This window comes from Arachis hypogaea, chromosome 6 (genome assembly GCF_003086295.3).
Source record: "Arachis hypogaea cultivar Tifrunner chromosome 6, arahy.Tifrunner.gnm2.J5K5, whole genome shotgun sequence".
Taxonomy (NCBI): Eukaryota; Viridiplantae; Streptophyta; class Magnoliopsida; order Fabales; family Fabaceae; genus Arachis; species Arachis hypogaea.
Window position 1 is genome coordinate 45,971,910 of NC_092041.1, and position 19,021 is coordinate 45,990,930.

The following is a 19,021-nucleotide window of genomic DNA, read 5'->3' on the forward strand; positions in this document are numbered from 1 at the left end:
CCGGTGGTAATACTGGAAGACAGAGTGCTTTGGGCCATAGCCAAGACTCAATAAGTAGCTGTGTTCAAGAATCATCATACTTAACTAGGAGAATCAATAACACTATCTGGATTCTGAGTTCCTAAAGAAGCCAATCATTCTGAATTTCAAAGGATAAAGTGAGATGCCAAAACTGTTCAGAGGCAAAAAGCTAAAAGCCCCGGTCATCTAATTAATACTGATCTTCATAGATGTTTTTGGAATTCATAGCATATTCTCTTCTTTTTATCTTATTTGATTTTCGGTTGCTTGAGGACAAGCAACAATTTAAGTTTGGTGTTGTGATGAGCGGATAATTTGTACGCTTTTTGGCATTGTTTTTAGTATGTTTTTAGTATGATCTAGTTAGTTTTTAGTATATTTTTATTAGTTTTTAGTTAAAATTCACTTTTCTGGACTTTACTATGAGTTTGTGTGTTTTTCTGTGATTTCAGGTATTTTCTGGCTAAAATTGAGGGACCTGAGCAAAAATCTGATTCAGAGACTAAAAAGGACTGCAGATGCTGTTGGATTCTGACCTCCCTGCACTCAAAGTGGATTTTTTGGAGCTACAGAAGCCCAATTGGCACGCTCTCAACGGCGTTGGAAAGTAGACATCCTGGGCTTTCCAGCAATATATGATAGTCCATACTTTGCAACTGACAACGGTGAAACCCTTGCATACAGCTTGCCATGGAAAGGAGTAAGAAGGATTGGATGAAGACAGTAGGAAAGCAGAGAGATGGAAGGGACACAGCACCTTCATATGCTTATCTGAAATTCCCACCAATGAATTACATAAGTATCTTTATCTTGATCTTTATGTTTTATTCGTATATCACCCATATCCATTTGAGTTTGCCTGACTAAGATTTACAAGGTGACCATAGCTTGCTTCATACCAACAATCTCTGTGGGATCGACCCTTACTCGCGTAAGGTTTATTACTTGGACGACCCAGTACACTTGCTGGTTAGTTGTGCGAAGTTGTGTTTATGCCATGGTATTGAACACCAAGTTTTTGGGTTCATCACCGGGGATTATTTGAGTTGTGAAAAGTATTGATCACAATTTCGCCTACCAGTGTCTTAGTGTCTATGCCTTAAAGTTATGAATGTCCTATGAATCCATCACCTTTCTTAAATGAAAAATGTTCTTAATTGAAAAAGAGAAGAAATTGCAGGAATTTTGAATTTTATAACAGATTAATTATTTTGAGGTGGTGGCAATACTTTGACTTGCTTAAACAGTGTATATGTCTTTTGAATTTGTTGTTCATGAATGTTGGCTCTTGAAAGAATGATGAAAAAAAAGGAGATATGTTACTGATGATCTGAAAAATCATAAAAATGATTCTTGAAGCAAGAAAAAGCAGTGAATACAAAAAAAAAGAAAAAAAGAAAAAAGAAAAAGAAAAAAAATAAAGTCATGATCCAAGGCAAAAAGAGTGTGCTTAAGAACTCTGGACACCTCTAATTGGGGACTCTAGCAAAGCTGAGTCACAATCAGAAAAGGTTCACCCAGTTATGTGTCTGTGGCATGTATGTATCCGGTGGTAATACTGGAAGACAGAGTGCTTTGGGCCACGGCCAAGACTCATAAAGTAGCTGTGTTCAAGAATCATCATACTTAACTAAGAGAATCAATAACACTATCTGGATTCTGAGTTCCTATAGAAGCCAGTCATTCTGAATTTCAAAGGAAGAGTGAGATGCCAAAACTATTCAGAGGCAAAAAGATAAAAGCCCCGCTCATCTAATTAATCCTGATCTTCATAGATGTTTTTGGAATTCATTGCATATTCTCTTCTTTTTATCTTATTTGATTTTCAGTTGCTTGGGGACAAGCAACAATTTAAGTTTGGTGTTGTGATAAGCGGTTAATTTATACGCTTTTTGGCATTGTTTTTAGTATGTTTTTATTATGTTTTAGTTAGTTTTTATTATATTTTTATTAGTTTTTATTTAAAATTCACTTTTATATACTTTACTATGAGTTTGTGTATTTTTCTGTGATTTCAGGTATTTTCTGGCTGAAATTGAGGGACCTAAGCAAAAATCTGATTTAGAGGCTGAAAAGGACTGCAGATGCTGTTGGATTCTGACCTCCCTGCACTCGAAGTGAATTTTCTGGAGCAACAGAAGCCCAATTGGCGCGCTCTCAATTGAGTTGGAAAGTAGACATCCTGGGCTTTCCAGTAATGTATAATAGTCCATACTTTACCCGATATTTGATGGCCCAAATCGGCGTTCCAAGTCAGCTCAAGAATTCTGGCGTTTAACGCCGGAACTGGCACAAGAATGGGAGTTAAATGCCCAAACTGGCACAAAAGCTGGCGTTTAACTCCAAGAAAAGTCTCTACACATGAAAGCTTCAATTCTCAGCCCAAGCACACACCAAGTGGGCCCAGAAGTGGATTTTTATGTCATTTACTCATCTTTATAAACCCTAAGCTACTAGTTCTCTACAAATAGGACCTCTTGCTATTGTATTTTGAATCTTTCAATCTTCAGATCATCTTTTGATCATGTTTTATGATTGAACCCTCTTTGGGAGGCTGGCCATTCGGCCATGCCTAGACCTTGTTCTTATGTATTTTCAACGGTGGAGTTTCTACACACCATAGATTAAGGTGTGGAGCTCTGCTGTACCTCGAGTATTAATGCAATTACTACTGCTCTTCTATTCAATTCAGCTTATTCTTATTCCAAGATATTCATTCACACCCAAGAACATTATGAATGTGATGATTATGTGACGCTCATCATCATTCTCACTTATGAACGCGTGCCTGACAACCACTTCCGTTCTACAAGCAAACAAGGCTTGAGTGTTTATCTCTTGGATTCCTTAATCAGAATCTTCGTGGTATAAGCTAGAATTGATGGCGGCATTCAAGAGAATCCGGAAGGTCTAAACCTTTTCTGTGGTATTTTGAGTAGGATTCAAGGATTGAATGACTATGACGAGCTTCAAACCCCTAAAGGCTGGGCGTTAGTGACAGACACAAAAGAATCACTGGATTCTATTCCAACCTGATTGAGAACCGACAGATGATTAGCCGTGCTGTGACAGAGCGCGTTGAATATTTTCACTGAGAGGACGGGACTGTAGCCACTGACAACGGTGATGCCCAACATACAGCTTGCCATGGAAAGGAGTAAGAAGGATTAGATGAAGACAATAGAAAAGCAGAGAGACGGAAGGGACAAAGCATCTCCATATGCTTATCTGAAATTCTCACCAATGAATTACATAAGTATCTCTATCTTTATTTTATTTTTTATTTATCTTTTAATCATTATTCCTCCATAACCATTTGAATCTACCTGACTGAGATTTACAAGATGACCATAGCTTGCTTCATACCAACAATCTCCGTGGGATCGACCCTTACTCGCGTACTGTTTATTACTTGGACGACCCAGTGCACTTGCTGGTTAGTTGTGCGAAGTTGTGATAAAGATTTGAGATTGCAATTGAGCGTACCATGTTGATGGCACCATTGATGATCACAATTTCGTGCACCAAGTTTTTGGCGCCATTACCGGGGATTGTTTGAGTTTGGACAACTGACGGTTCATCTTGTTGCTTAGATTAGGTATTTTTCTTCAGAATTTTTAAGAATGAATTCTAGAGTTTCACGGTGATGTTTTCATCATCACTAAAGCTGATTGATTCTCATCAATTTAGCTCTTGAATGCAATGTCCTGCTGAAGCTTGGCTAGCCATGTCTAATTTCTTTAGACTAAAGCTTTAGACTAAGATTGCATGATTCCTGGAATTCTTATTGAAAATTTTGAATATCTTTATTTTCTTCTCCATATAATTTTCGAAAAAATCCAAAAAAATTATAAAATCTTAAAATCAAAAATATTTTTATGTTTCTTGTTTGAGTCTAGTGTCTAATTTTAAGTTTGGTGTCCATTGCATGTTTTTAGTCTTCTAATTTTCGAAAATTGCATGCATTATGTTCTTCATTGATCTTCAAGTTGTTCTTGATGATTTCCTTGCTCTGATCTTTAAATTCTCTTGTCTTGAGTATTTTGTTGTTTCTCATATGCATTCTCAATTTGTTAGTGTCAGTAGTATACAAACTTCTAAGTTTGGTGTCTTGCATGTATTGTTTATTTGATCTTAGTTCATTTTGATTATTCCTCATTATTAAAAATCCAAAAAAATTTTAATTTGTGTCTTTTCAAGCCAATAATACAGAGAATTGAAGATTCAGAACATACAGCAGAGGAATTACACAGAAAAAGCTGGGCGTTCAAAACGTCCAGTGAGGAAGGAAAACTGGCGTTTAAACGCCAGCCAGGGTGCCTATATTTTATGTTCTTGATATTTACTCACTATATTTTATGTTCTGGATATTTCCTCACAAGTTATGAGTATCCACCGAAAACAATGACATATGTCCAGCGTTATAAAATTCTTGCATGAAAATTAGACAAGTTCCGAAACCACTAGATCAATAATGAGTGTATGGGTTTCTGCACAAACATTTTTTTATTAGCCAGCTATTGGAGCTTTTTGTCACATTTTTAAAGCGTGCCAAAAAGTGCTAAAAACCGTGCCAATGTTTTTTCGCTATACTTTTTGAGTTATCAGCATAATTTTAAAAGGATCACATCAGCATGTGTTTCGGTTGCTCTATCGCCATGCTTTTGTGCATCTATCGACACACGTTCTTTTTCGCCATGCTTTCATCTATTGCCACACTTAAAAATGTGGCAATATGTATAATCCTATAGCTACACTTTAAAAGCGTACCGAAAAGTGTATATATAGCCATGCTTTTGAAGCGTGCCTAGAAGGTTGGTTTCGGGTACACTTCAAAAGCGTGCCAATAGGGAAAGATAAGGCTACGCTTTTTTAAACGTACCTAGAAATGAACCTATTGCCACACTTTAAAAGCATGGCTATATCCTTATCAAATTAAAAGAAAAAATCCTATCGCCACACTTTTAATTTGTAGCTATATCCTTATCAAATTAAAAAAAAAATAGTATATGCTTTTACATGCATTCTAATGCACTCCAAAAACATTAAAAAACATTGACAAAAATATGTGAATGACATTTAAAAAAATTAATAAATAAAAATTAATATTACATTAGTAGAATTCAAACCAAATTAGCCATGTCATCTGATCTCTATACATGCAATGACAGTGTACATGAAATGAACAAACATAAACAAAAATGAATTTATAGAAAGAGAATTAAGAAATGTCGTTGAATCACCCACGCTTGTACTAGGCCTTCCTTAAATAAAGCAACCACATGGAAAGCTCCACAATACACTTCACGAATAATCTGCAAGTATGATCATATGAATAATGAAAAAATAGACGTTAAGCAAATTATAAAATATCTTGCCATGATAAATATTCATCCTTCAAAGCCATCCTTGCCTTCTAAAACTTAAATCACTTAAACAAACACATCAAGGTATCGAATGGAATAGAAGTGAAATTGAAATTAGCAATTTTAAGCATAAAAAGCATGGTTTTCATCACTAAGCACAATTAGGAGAAATTCACAAAACTATACTATTTCAATGAATAAATGCAAGAGAAGTCAATAAAATCCACCCAACTAAAGCAAATAAATACCATAAAATGTGGATTTATCAAAGTCCTCGAACAAAGTTTCCTATCCTTTTTTATACTCTAATCTAATTTACTCAAATTCAAATTCAAATTACTCTTAAATTACAACCAAATTCAATCATGCCCAAAGTGTGATTCTTCCTTTGGATTGGATCTGAAGCATTAGTAAATTCCTTCTTTCTCTATTATGGGCTTCATTTTTATCTTAGGCTCTAAAGAACTTTGAGGATGTATTGGATGTGGGTCTTCAAGTGTGACACATCCCACGTGCATGATGAAATGCCTTTGGCGTGAGTGTGAAGTGAGGTACGTTTCTAAGAGTGACGCTAAGAAACTTCTTGTGTGTGATGTCTCTTGTGAAGCGAGGCATATCCCTGGGGGTGTTACTAAGCCAACTTCAAGTAAGCGATGTTGCAAGGGTGGAAACATGCTCAAGTACGTGGAGCTTGAGGTCCCTCCATGCATGCTTCAAGTCTTGGATGCACATGCATTCCAACACGAGGGACGTTGGAGGCCTCTAGGATGCTGTCACAAAGCTTAGAGCAAGGAGCTTTAGTGTGGGTAGTGTTTTGGAAGTTGCATGAAGCTTGGAGGAAGCTTTGAGGTGTCTTGGGCGTTTTGGTTGAGGTGTGGGACGTGTGAGACATCCCTGGGAGCTGCCACGCCTTCGTGCACATCCCTGCATGCATAGTTGCATGGTTTTGGGCGTGTTTGACGTCAGGGACGTTGTGCTTCCTCGCTGTGAGTTTTCTGAGCTAAAAGATGCTCATTGTTTGTTTTCCAAATAAATCTCCACCATAGACTATTATATATCGTTGGAAAGCTATAGATGTTAGCTTTCTAGCGCTGCTAAGAGCACATCATTTAGAACTTTATATCTCAAAGTATTCTCCTTCAAAGGTGAAGAGGTCAATCCTGGCAGAGTTTTGTGCAAAAACAAAGGAAGAAAGTAGATGCTATCAACCCTGATCTCCTTGCATTCCAACAAGCATAATTCGAGCTAAAAAGGTCCAATTTACGCAGTTCCAACGGCTTTAAAACGCCAACTTCTAGAGCTTTTCAACAATATATAATAGTTTATACTTTTTTTTTGAAATCACTGTCAATTCTGGCACTAAACGCCAAGCCTGGTGTTTAGCGCCCAAAGAGGACAAAACCAATGCCAGAACTCCCCCTTGCCGGCATTAAACACCAGAAAAACGCCAGAAAATGCCAGCAGATGGGTCAAACTCACTTAAAAGAGAATCTTTAGTAAGATTTAGCTTTTAATTATTATCTTTTATCATAATTTAGTTATTTTTATTTACAAACAAAATCTTTTAGGCCTAGAATTTATTATTCTATTTTGTTTTCAAATCAAATTAGGTTATATATAAAAGGGAAAGGATTCACCCTTGAAAGAGGATTCGGATCTTCTCTCTTCTGCACGATTCACTTTTCAGAACCATATTTTCTCTATAAGTCATGAGCAACTAAACCTCTTGGTGAAAGTTAGGAGCTCTGTTTGTTTCTATGAATTAGAACTATTATTATTCTATTTTAACTAATGTATTAATTCAATTCTAAGCATTGTTTTCATTATTAATCTTATGAATTTAGGTGGAACGAGAGTATGACCCTTATTCTACATGAGTTCTTGTGATTCCCGAGAGAGTTATCTCGCTTGAACTATAGCTTGAAAACAAATTCCTCCTAAATTGCTAATTACATGAACTAATTGGGATAAGTGCCATATAATCTTGTTAGATTTGGGTAATTAGGGTTTTGTGGCCATAAACTAGTTTTTGAACTTAATCCTCTAATCGGAATTAAGTGACCACGAGAGTGGCGGTTAATGAAGGTTAGAGGAGGTTAGATCACTAAGAGATTAGGGTTTAGATATTTATAGTTTGCCATGGAATGAATCATACATTGTTAAAATAGTTGGTAAGAACTTTTAATCCGAAAAGATAAACATCTCCGAAGCCTTAACTGTTTTCTCATACTGTTTTTACACCAAACCCATTTATTGCTTTCTTTACTTGCTTATTTACTGTTGATGTGTTTCAACCATCAAAATCCCTTTTTTGATTTGCCTAACTAAGCCCAACTGGATAGCCATTGTTACTCAGTCCAGCAATCCTCGTGGGATCGACCCTCACTCACCTGAGGTATTACTTGGATGACCCAGTGCACTTGCCAGTTAAGCTGTGGATAGTCTCAAAATCCGCATCAAGTTTTTGGCGCAATTTTCGAGGATTGTTGTGATTGACAACTACTAGTTGTCTGGTTGCTTAGATTAGGTATTTTTCTTAGTTTTGTTTATTTTATTTTCCTTTAATTTTTGAATTAAGCTTTGTTTATTTTCCCTTAATTTCTTATTTTTAGTTTAGTGTCCTATTAGTGATTTTTCTTTTGGTTGAAATTTTTGGAAATATTAGTAGTTTTCCTTGTTCAATTTTTCGAATTCTTTGGTTTATTTCTTCGTTATTGGTTTTTGAAATTGTTAGTTTGATTGCTTAGATTAGGAGTTTTTAGTTTTTTATTTGTTTTTAATTTTGTTTTCCTTCTTTTTATTTTTTTATTTTTTATTTTCAAAAATTTAAGTGTTATTTTAGTTAAAAAATCCTTAATTTTTTAATTTAAGTTTGGTGTTGCCCAAAGTATTTTTATTTTTATTATTCCTGAGTTATTTTCTTTTTGAATTATTTTCGAATTTAGTGGCTATTTTCTAAAGTTTATTTTTGAATTTTTGGTATTATTTATCTTGTTTATTTTATTTTGTCTCTTTCATACAGGATACCTCGCTAGAAATTCTCTACACTCTGACGTAGAGATTCCCATCTTTTCATTATTTTTTATTACTTTTAAACAGGAACAGGAACAAGGAACCTCTCTTAATATGGTGACACAACCAAGAAGAACAATTGGCTCTTATATTGTGCCTAGCCTGGATTTTTATGGGAATAGTATTGTTGTGCCCCCTGTTAGACCAGACAATTTTGAGCTCAAGCCACAACTGATCAGTTTAGTGCAACAAACTTGCCAGTTTCATGGACTTTCGCAGGAAGATCCTAATATGTTCATCTCTGACTTCCTGCATATCTGTAATATTGTGAAGACTAATGGAGTGGATCCTAAAATCTATAAGCTAATGCTCTTTCCATTTGCTATGAGGGATAGAGTTAAGTAATGGCTTGATACTGAGTCCAAAGATAGCTTGGATACTTGGGACAAGGTGGTCAACAAAATTCTGACCAAGTTCTTCCCTCCTTAGAGATTGACTAAGATGAGGATAGATGTTCAGACCTTTAGGCAGAGAGAAAGTGAGTCCTTCTATGATGCTTAAGAGAGGTACAAGCTGATGCTCAGGAAGTTTCCTCCTGATATGTTCTCAGATTGGATCAGGGTACATATTTTCTACGAAGGACTCTCTGATATGGCCAGGATGTCTTTGGATAATTCTGTGGGTGGCTTCTTGCACATGAAAAAGACACTTGAGGAGGCTAATGAGCTCATTGAGATGGTTGCTAATAACCAGTACTTATACTCATCTGAGAGGACTTCAATAAGGAAAGGAGTTATGGAAATGGATATTGCATATGCAATTCTTACTCAAAACAAACTCATAGTTCAACAGATGAGTCTTCTCACTTAACAATTGAGTAGCGTGCAGAGCTCCATTGCTAAAATTCAGAGTGCCATTCCTTATGATATGAATAATGGCTCCCCTCATGGTGAAACTTACAACAATGATCAATATGTACCTAAACAAGTCAATCACATGGGAAATTCATCTAGAAGTCCCAATGATGTTCTTTACTCTCAGAACTTTAACCAGGGATAGAGAAACCACCAAAATCATAGACTGAGACAGCAACCTCAGATTACCCCTGACTTGACATCCATTGTTGCAAAACTTGCAAAAATCCAACAAAGCTTTATACAGGAAGCCCGAACCTCATTTAGGAACCAAGAGATACGAATGGACCAAATGGACCAGTGAATATCTAAGAAACTTGCACTAATTAATATGGTCCCCAACTGCAGAAAGGAGTGCAAGGCCATTCACTTGAGAAGTGGTAAAGTAGCAGGATCAGAGACAAAGGTTCATGAGGAGCTACTTGAACAAGAGGCTCCGGAAGAGGCAAAAGACAAGGAAGAACACACCCCTCCCAAGCATTCAGAGAACCATTTTCCAGTAACTCTTGATACACATCCAGCACTACCCAAGGCTCCAGAATACAAGGCTAAGATGCCTTCCCCTCAGAGGCTTCAAAAAAAGACCAAGGACAACCGGTTTTCAAAGTTCTTAGTGGTCTTTAGAAAGTTAGAAATCAATATTCCTTTTGCCAATGCTTTAAATCAAATGCCTCTCTATGTCAAGTTTATAAAAGACTTACTCTCTGCAAAGAAAGCCTTCAAGGGAGATGAAATAGTGGTGTTAACCAAAGAATGTAGTGCACTCATTCAGAGCACGCTGCCTAAGAAGATGTCAGATCCAAGGAGCTTTCGAATTTCTTGCACTATTGGGAATATCACTTTTGACAAAGCTCTTTGTGATCTTGCTTCAAGCATAAATCTGATGCCCCTATCTGTGATGAAAAAGCAAGGGATCCAAGAAGCACAAGCGACAAGGATAACCCTGCAAATGGCTGACAAGTCTCTGAGGCAGGTATATGGGCTAGTGGAGAACGTACTGGTCAAGGCTGGAGAGCTATTCCTCCTTATAGATTTTGTGATACTTGACAGGGGAGAGGATACAGATGAATCCATCATTCTAGGAAGGTCATTCCTAGCCACTGAAAGAGCCTTAGTAGATGTTGAGAGAGGTGAATTGATGTTGAGGTTGCATGAGGATTAGATGGTCTTCAAGGTTTTTAAACCTCCACCACCCCCTGAAAAAGGAGGTACTTGATGCAGAGTGCAATGCTGAAGCCTCCTCCCTTGGTGGAAACTCATACAATTTTCCCAGTCATACCACATACTATGAACAGGATCCTGTCCCTTGAGTATATTGAGCAGATCCATGAGAGTGAGGGGTGAGGATTTAAGTCTCTATGAGTATCTTCCTCCTTAAAGGAGCTAACCGTCAAGCTAGTGACGGTAAAGAAGCGCTTGGGGGGAAACCTAACTATAAGTATCCATAAGTTTATTTCTGTTTTATTTTAGTTTTATTCCAATTAGATTTTCATTTAATTTTTCATTAATTTTCATAGTTTTCCTAGGTTTAATATTGTTTATGATATGCATAGTGCTTAGAACAGGGACAGAAGAACTCAGAATGAAGAGCAGAACACCTTAGAGCAAGGTAGCATGGCGTTTCACGCCAGTAAGGGAGTAGAGGAAAATGAGCATTTAACACCAGAAGAGGGGAGGAGCATGCCCCCCCCCCCCCCATAGGGTGCTAAACGCCATGCTGGCGTTTAGCATCAAGGGGTCATCAAAAACAATTTTAAATTTAAATTTTTCTTCCCTTTCTATCACTTCTATCTTCTTCTCTAATATTTTTACTCATCCGTGCTCTTCATGGCCCTTACCGTTTTCAGTTTTCTTTGCTTGGGGACAACTAAACTTTTATGTTTGGTGTTGCAGAGTAAGCTCTTGGTTTATATTATCAATCAATGGCACCAAAGGGAGGTGAATCATCTTCACGGAGGAGCACAGCCTGAGAAGCATCATCCACCATGACTGAGGTGGTTGAGTTTCATTATCCTCTACCTATTTTATTTTTCTGTTTCTTAGTATTTTATCTTATTTCCTATTTTCTGTTTGAAAGCCTTTGCATGATCAGTAGTGATACTTTATTATTTCTCTAGTTTAATTATTTACTTTGTAGTTTACGTCTATTTTGAAAATTTATTTTGAAAACAAAAAAATTGTGTCATGTATTACTCATTGAGCTTGAACAATCAAAAAGAAAAGAAAAGAAGTAGTAAAATGCATGAGACTTGAGTTATATATTATGAGTTACTCTGATTACTTTGATGTGGTGATACTATCTTTTTTTCTGAATGTATGAACTGAACAGTGCATATTTGATATTGGAGTTGTGTATATTGGTTCTTGAAGAACAAGAACTTAGAGAAGTATTATAGATTCTCTGAAATAAGAAAGAAATTAATTCTTGAAGCAAAACAAACAGTAAAAAGAAATAAGAAAAAAAAATCAAAAGAAAAAGGGGGGTAAGAGGGAGTGGGGTAGGGGGTAAGAGGGAGTGAGGTTGTTAATTTGAATGGTCAAAGGAGAGGGGGATGGGATGGTAACCGTTAGTAACGGTCATGAACCCTCTGTAATATTCAAATTTTGCGTTGCTATCTAGCATTTAGCGCCCCAACGCTGTAATGCTCATGCCATTTAGGGCGTTAGGGAGGTAATTGGGGGTTTGATAGCAACAATCAAGAAATGTAAATAGCAAGAAAGTAAATAAGTGTGCAAAGATTGAACTCAAAGCAATTAAACAAGAAAAAGGAAATTTAAATACTAAAAAGGAACTCTTGACAAAGGTTGAGATTCAAGACTTCCTATCCTAGCCATTGACCACAACCATGATAATTGTGAAGAATTAATCTCATTTAGTCAACTCTAACATCGAGGATAAGTCAAATAGGCATAATTGATCTCAATCTACAAATCCTACCCAACTTACTAATCAAATTAGTGAAAGACTAGCGTTAGTGGAAACCAAACCAATTAACAATCCTAAATCACAATTAATCTCAGACATCAATGACTCAAGGTCACCTAAGTCCTTAATCTCAAGTCAAGAGTGTGAAAAACTACTCAATAACTAAAAGAAGCATTTTATCAAATACTTGGCATGTATAAAAAGAAAAACATGGTAAATTGCAATAATAATAAATTCTAAACTACTAATGGCAAGAAAATAATGACAATAACTCAAACAAGCATCAAGAAAACATAAAACATCAAATTGCATTAAATGTAATACAAGTTAACAAAAGTTCATAAGCATGAAAGTGATAAAATAAAGGAAATTAACAAGTAAACTAAGATCAAAACCTAAAAACAAGAGATAAAACTAAGCCAAAACCCTAAAATTTTAGAGAAAAGTTGGATCTTCTCTTTCTAGAATTACCTAAAACATAATAAAAACCTAAACTATGACTCATTAATTCATCCTCCTTCAATCATTGGTTCAATAGCATCAGAAATGGGTTGAATTGGGTTCAAAATGGGCTAGAAATCGCTGATCATGTGGTGCATTAAGTAAGGCATGCACTCAGACGTGTGCGTACTTAACTTCATGTCTACTATAAACATATGCATATCATTGTGAAGCCCCCGGATATTAGCTCAAGTTATGATCAATTTAGTACAGAGAGGTCATGATTGACAATTTTATAAATCCTTCATTTCTTGAATTCTTCCACTTTGCATGCTTTTCTTCCACTTCTTCAAGCCATTCTTGTCTTCAAAACCTTAAATCACTCAAACAAGCATATCAAAGCATCAAATGAGAGAAAAGTGAATTAAAATTGGCAATTTTAAGCACAAAAAGTATGTTTTTCACAATTAAGCACAATTAGGAAAGAATTCACAAAAGAATGCTATTTCAATGAAGAAGTGTAAGTTTATGTGATAAAATCCACTCATTTCAAGCAAAAAATTATCATCAAATATAGATTTATCAATTTCTTCACATTTAAGCAATAGCATGTCCTCGTGCTACATATCAAGAAGGATAAGACTAAGGGATGCAACTCTTATTGCAAGTAAGCTATATATATCTATTCTATTTCTATCTATCTATCTATCTATCTATCTATCTATCTATCTTCTTGATCAAAACAAATCAATTTGCAAAAAAAAAAAAAACATATAAACAAAGGGACTAAAATAATATAGCAATCAATGCAATTTTTCATGAATCAATTTGAGTTCTAAAAATGTAACAAACTTGCAAGATAATAGTTCATGATAGGTGGAAACATAGAATCAAACAATCAAAACCCTCACCGAATGTGTTTACACTCTAATCACTCAGTGTTTAGGGTTAATCACTCAATTCTCTACTAATCTTGCTTTCTTAGATATATTTTTCTTCTAATAATCAACAAATATTTAATGCATACATACAAGTATCATGAGGACTTTCAAGGGTTGTAATGGGACTAGGAGCTAGGGTAAGATGTATTTAACTAAATGGACCTTGAAATTTGAACATTTGATTAGCTTAAACATCCACCTAACCTACAACAACCTATTCACATCATATATGCATTTATTTTTCATTTTTTTTCTTTTGGGAAAACCTTTTGTCCCCTTTTTATTGTTTTCTCATTTTTTTTCTTCTTTTTCTTTTTTTTCTTTTCTTTTTCTTTTCTTTTGAAACATAATATATACAAATTTTTTTTCACAAGATAAATATATATTGTTTAAGCATTTAATACATGAATATGCACCCAATTTCTAAAAATTTCAATAAACCTAAAACATATTTATCCATGAATGTTTTGTTTTTCCCCTTACACTTAAATGATGCAACATCACTAGTCTAAGCTAATCAAAGATCAAATTAGGAACATTCATGGTTTTTCACTTAGAAGTAATGTTAGCTAAAATTAAGAACAAAGGGAATTAAATAGGCTCAAAATTTGGTTAACAATGGTAGATAAAAGGATAAGACTATATGGGTAAGTGAACTTTAAATGAAATAATGACCTCAATCATTTTAAATGCATTCATACATCAAATATTGGACATAAAATAATTATGTAGACATAATACATGACAGAGCACAATGGCATCGTTTGATTCATATAGCCAACCCCACTTAGTGGGATAAGGTTTTGTTGTTGTTGTTTAATTATTCTAACCAAGTTGCTTAAAAGGAATTTTTTTTTTTCAAAGAGATGGATGAAAATTAAAATTCTAAATTATTTTTCCTATTTTCTATCATTCCAAATCATTACATGCATATAGGAAAAATACCAAAGTCCTATTATCCACATTCATCCAATCACAATAAAAATAATAAAAATATATTTACAAACCATGCTAGTAAAAGATGCAAATAAAGCTCTAAATTATATACAACCAAGAAAAATGCAAATGAAGTAGAAGAGAACTCAAAATAACCAAAATAACTAACAAAAGATTTAAAAATCATAAAAAAAATACTAAAGTGATTGGAAAAAGTGTTAATACGACCAAATTGCGGCTGTAAGCCTCCCCACACTTGAATTCTGCACAGTCCTCTGTGCGCTAACTTGAACCAAAAGGAGCTGGTGCTTCCCTAATCATGCTCTTCATAGTGGTATTCTCCGCATCCATGTCCATCGCTTCGCTTCTTTTACTTTTTTTGTTGCTTACGATGACTCATCCTAAAAAATGTAAAAGAGAATATGTTAAAATATAAACACGAGTGACACAAGCAAGATGAGTAAAGCAAAGCAACACTTAAATCAAAAATTAATTCAAACAAGGAGAGTGAGGTTGAATACACTAAAATAAGTTGAAATTATGCGTTTGTGACATGAAGAAAAGCAATATGTGAATTCTAAGTTTGCCGGCAGTTTAAAATTCACACATTGGAGAACTGAAAGCACTATGCCACATTACTTCAATCAAAGTTCAATTTCAACTCAATTAGTGTACCTAAAGTGATTTCAAAATAATTGCAAGCTACAAATAAGTAGACAAGCAACAAGAAGTTCAATAATCACTTTGGAAATTCAAGAATTGATGTAATGTGACGGTTTGTGCAAAAGAAAAGTTTTAGAATGTGTGATGTTGTGATTGAAATTCAATTCAAAGAAAATAAACTAAAACAAAATGATACAACTACATACACACCAAAAAACTCAATTAATACAAAAGTTAGCGTCTCAAGCAATCCACCATCACAAATTACACTTAATGAATTATGCCAAACAAAGTTAAACATTCTAAATCACATGGTAGCTACACCATGCAATTCAAAATCCAAAATAATCATAGAAGCATATTCACAAACAACGGTGTATAAACTAAACAAGAACAATGTTCAAGCAAAGTAAGAGGAACAAGTTCAAATACCAATGTAATTCATTTAACTAATAACACAAGATTAAATTCAAGAATTGAGTGTCATTCCTAATATAATCCAAATCCAATGAAACCACAAAGTTGATATAATTGGGTTAAATAGGACCAGTTTAATTAATCTTGTACTATTAGATAAATGCCTCAATCATCAATAATAAAATCAAATCACATGTAATTCAAAAATCTAAAATACTCTCAAAAGGCAATTTTCATCAACACTTGGCATAAACAAATATCGAACATGCAGAATCAATTCAACCAAGTAGCAATTCATAACCCAAATTCAAATTAACACCATTCAACCCAATTTTCAGCAACATATTCATCAAAATGGGCAGTAAAACAGTGAATCTGTACACAATGAATCAATGTTCAACCAATATCAACAATAAATTTCCAGAAATTCTGCAACAAAACAGCACATCATGAATACAGTCAAGCAATTCCAAATAATTCCAGCAACAGTTATAGCAAATCAACAATTTCAACGCTTTCAGCCCAAACAAATTCAGTAGTAACTTCCAGCAGTTCAATTCAAACCAAACACTTTTCAGAACCTAATAACCTAAGCTAATCTGATCTTAACCACCTAAAATTTACTAACAGAAAATAAAAAAAACTAAGCTGAACTAATCATGAAACTAATCAAGGGACTAAAACTAACCAAAATCAAAACCAAACTGATTAAAGATCAAAACTAAAATTGTAATTAATACTAAATGAAATTCAGCAAACAAATCAGTCAGACAATCCAAACCAAATGAAATTCAAATTCAAGAAACATAAAAGCATGATTAATTATCTATGAACTAACACTGATCCTAGTTCTACTTTAAACAACGTAACAGCAGCAAGTCCTCAACAAAAATAACCTGAACAGCAGTGAATTAATCCAGCGGTAACCAAAACAGCAGTAACCAGGTCGAACCAGAAATTTCAAATTCTAACCTAAACTCAACTAACAGCAACAAAATAGTTTAACAAAATCAAATGACTAACTAATAATTGAAATCTAAATAACCCCTAATTAATTAAAAAAGAAATTTTTGGCAAAAATCTGAAAACTGAAGAACAGAGCAAGAAAGATTACAGAAACAGGAGACCGGTGATGTTACAGCGGCAGTGACCAGCGCTACTGGTGAAGGCTGCAGCGGTGGTGGAGACAGACACTGCGAGAGAGGAGAAGAGGGTGAGCGCGGCAGTGCTGGTCTCTGGGTTCAGCGGAGGAGAGAAGAGACGCGAGCTGGAGGTGAGCCAAGGGTCGCAGTAGCTCTGGTGTGGCTGGAGGCTACTTCGGCGCTGAGACGAGGAGGTTGCGACGGAACTGGGTAGAGACGGTGGGAAGGCCGAAGAGAATGAAGAAGAAGGAGCGGTGGCGCGATGGTTCTGGGCTCGCGGAGGTGAGGCGAGGGGAAGAAGAAGAAAAGGAGAAGTGAATTAGGGTTCGGTGGTGGTCTTAGACAATGATGGATGGTGATGATGGTGAAGAAGATGAAGATGAAGATGATGATGGACGTTGGGTGGCTCGGAGAAGAAGAAAGGAGAAGATGAAGATAGGCTAAGGTTCAGGGGATTCATTTTTTTAAGAGAGTGCGTACGCAGAAATTTGCGCACTGAACAGAGCATGAAATTGAAAGTGCGTCTGCACAACCGGTGTGTGTAAGCACAAAAAAGTTTTTTTCTTTTTAATTTAACATTTTAAAACAAAAATTAGACTCTAAATTAAGCAAAATAATCAAAAACTTAATAAATGTAAGAAAAATAGAAAATCAAATAAAAAAAAATTATAAACAAGAGTTTCTTTTTTTGCATATTAAACATCAAACAAGTGTAATTACCCGTGTCATACACGCAATAAGATTAAAATTATAATTTTAAATTATTTTTTTAAAATTAATTTAAATTATAATAATTTGATTAATAAAAAAGTAATATATTATGTATTTTTTTTAATCTATTGTTACTTGGATTAATTCTAAAATAGTTATTAATCGGTTTTAATAATCTACTTTTTTCAATAAATCAGACAAATGTGATCATAAATAATATAGTAATAGTTAAATTCACCAACAAATATATTAGCTATTATCACACTATAAAACAAATTAAATATAAAGGCTATTAGCATCTATAAATCTATAAAATCGCAATGTCTTTAATTTGTGCAAGGGTTTACTTATCAAATAAACTTAAAATATGAACAAAAAATATTTATAAAATGGACCTAGAATCACTTGAAAGAATCATGAAAAATAATCAACTTACCTTATCATCTATGAGAACCATTTCTATGTAAGTCGTCTTGTTCTTATCAAATTTGGATGGAACTTTTCATAACTTTATAATTCTTGCCTTTATTTTTCAAACTTTTTCATTACATAATCTTCCACAGGTAACATTGTTGATATATAGAATCGTAGTTAATAGCCATTAGGTATGAAAAATAATAAATAGAAGAAGATCTATGTCCGATGTACGAATTTTCTAGATGATAAATAATTGTTACAATTTACTATTAATCCTTATATATATATATATATATATATATATATATATATATATATATATATATATATATATATATATATATATATATATATATACTAATTATACACGGTAATAATTAGCAAATATTTTCAATGGAGATACTTGCTAGTTGCTACAATTAGGTGAAATTTATGCCATTATATTTTATTAACCTTTATGATTAATTCAATAGAGTTACTCAATATATATGTTATCGACATTAATTATATGCCAAAATTTTTAGGAAAAAGCTAAAAGAGGAGATATATAAATATATATAATATTATTGCTATATAAGAAGCATACATAAATTGCTATATTTTTATTATATTATTCAACTTAAAATTATAGTATCACAAGTGTAATTACCTGTGTCATGCGCGTGATAAGATTGAAATTATAATTTTAAATTATTTTTTTAAAATTAATTTGAATTATAATAATTTGATTAATAAAAAAATAATATATTATGCATTATTTTTTTAATTTAGTGTTAATTAGATTAACTCTAAAATAATTATCAATCGATTTTAATAATCTACTTTCTTTAATAAATCGAACATATAATGCGTGGAGTAATATATTATGCATGAACTAATTATAATATAGTTAAAATAAATTTATTTGAGAAAAAAAAGAGTTCATGTGTAATTTTTAGAAATTATAATAATTTTTTATTTATATATACGTATATATTAATTTTGTTAAATAATATATATATATATATATATATATATATATATATATATATATATATATAAATAATGGTAGTTTTTCTTAATATATATACATATACATAAATAATTATATACATATACATAAATTAAAAAAATA

The 19,021-nt window shown here is 33.8% G+C and overlaps 1 long non-coding RNA gene across 1 annotated transcript; it reads right to left on the reverse strand.

Annotated features, from left to right (window-relative positions):
• Positions 1 to 14,576: 14,576 nt before the first annotated feature.
• Positions 14,577 to 17,343, reverse strand: LOC112696581 (uncharacterized). The gene is made up of 2 exons (XR_003150779.2): positions 16,752 to 17,343; positions 14,577 to 14,958 (listed from the first exon to the last, which is right to left on the reverse strand). It is a non-coding gene; the product is annotated as an uncharacterized lncRNA (long non-coding RNA).
• Positions 17,344 to 19,021: the final 1,678 nt, after the last annotated feature.